The 1736-nt window shown below is 60.1% G+C and overlaps 1 long non-coding RNA gene across 1 annotated transcript in view; it reads right to left on the bottom strand.

Annotated features, from left to right (window-relative positions):
• LOC112476962 overlaps positions 1-1164 on the bottom strand; it is a 3304-nt gene extending 2140 nt beyond the window's left edge. The window contains exon 1 of the long non-coding RNA XR_003045260.1: positions 1095-1164. This is a non-coding gene — a long non-coding RNA (uncharacterized LOC112476962). The remainder of the gene's footprint in view (positions 1-1094) is intronic.
• Positions 1165-1736: the final 572 nt, after the last annotated feature.

Raw genomic sequence — 1736 nt, 5'->3', positions numbered from 1 at the left:
GCCCCGCCCCCGACGCCGTGCGGCCAATCGGCGCCCGCGGCCGGGCTCTTTAAAAAAAGAAGGGCCGGCGCGGCGGTGTCAGCTGGAGGATCCCTCCGCCATGTAAACACGCACCATAAAGGGCGGAGGCGTCGCCGCTCAGCCCTCGCGACCGCCTCCGTCAACGTCACAGCTCCTTCTCCGCCCGGGAGCCGCAAAATCGCAGCAGTGAGGGCCACTACCGGAAACAGGGCGAACTTGGGAGCTGGGAGCGGGACGGAGTCCGGGAGTACGGCACGCGCACTGAGCGAAGGAGATCCTTGGACTAGTTCTGTGCGCCTCGGAGTCGGGGGCGGGGGGGGGACAGTCCCGACCCGTGCGTCCGCAATCTTTCCCGTGAAGGGTGAAACTGCCTTGCCGCTCTCCCGAGAGGGAGCCCAGGACAGGAAATCAACTCCGGCAAGACCCTTGAAAGCACAGATCACCCTTGACAAAGGGGGACAGGATGATTCTTTTCCACCTTATGAAAGATTGTCAAATATTCAGCCAAGTTAAAGAATTTTGCAGCGAATTGTTCCATACCCAGCACACTACCTAGACCCTGCCATTAACATTTTATGATAACTTGCTGTAGCTCACACATGACACTGGCGACTTTCTAATTTGATGCCAGCTGTCACTTGGCTTAAGTCTCCACTGCAGTGGGCAGATCAGAGCCCCAAAGAGCTAAGAGCGACCTTCTCAAAGGACCTGTCTGGACTCTTGAGGGCCAAGGGCCTCCCGCAAGAGTTTACTGCAGAGGCGGCATCTCCGCTCCCCACCCCTGCCCTCTAAATCCCAGAAGCCTTAAGGAAGAGCCTTCATTTTTCTAGCGACCCCACTCTGATGACCCCACCTAACGGGGCCTGGCAAATGGTCCCACCACGGGTTTAGCTATTTTCTGGGGCAGGACACTACGCACCCCTCTCCTGCCCCCAAAACTGCGTCAAAAGTGTTCACATGCCTTAAAGTTCCTTAAGCCCTCGGCGCCTCTGTCGCCTGTTCTGCACAATGGGGGAACCGCAAGACGGCTGTGAAGAATCGGGGCAACGTCCTAACACCCGCGCTGCACACACCCTGAGCGTTAGCTGAGTGACAGCTATCGGTGGTGGACGCGGACGTGCCTGTAACTCCCGGATAGACGTCTCCACTTCTGATGTCCCTTCTGCAGCCCGCTGGGATCTCCGACTGCACCAAAGACGCGCAAACGTACTCGGCCAGAAGTGGACGCATGGTCGCCGCCGCCTCCCACTTGCTCCTCCACTCCAGGTGAATGCCCGGCACAGCCTGCACCCCGGCCTGTGGTCCGGAGACCCGCACGCCTCGCTGTCCCTCCCCGATGTATCACCGCGCCCTAATTTTATCTCCTGCATTTGCATCCGTTCCTGCTAAGGAACAGCACCCTGCCTTATTGAGGTAGGCGCCATCGCTGTCGTCCGGATCATATCCGAAGTCTTCGGCCCCTCTCCCGGCCAAGCTCGCGGTCGCACTGCCCACGGACCCCTCTGTCCCCTGCAGCACCCCGCCTTCCAATACATGGAGGAGGATCGCTTCTTCGCTACACGAACTTGTCGCTTCAGCCACCAGTGCCTCGCAGTTCTTATCTGTCACCCGGGAAGAGGGGGTGCCTGCGTCCTAGGGCGGACGCGCGGGTGAAACGATGATCATGGGGCCGGAGCCCGGGACGGCAGGGCCCGAAGCGGCCGCTTAGCACCGCG

The sequence above is a fragment of the Pteropus alecto genome, unplaced genomic scaffold (genome assembly GCF_000325575.1).
Source record: "Pteropus alecto unplaced genomic scaffold, ASM32557v1 scaffold563, whole genome shotgun sequence".
NCBI lineage: Eukaryota > Metazoa > Chordata > Mammalia > Chiroptera > Pteropodidae > Pteropus > Pteropus alecto.
This window is presented reverse-complemented; position numbering and strand designations above follow the sequence as displayed.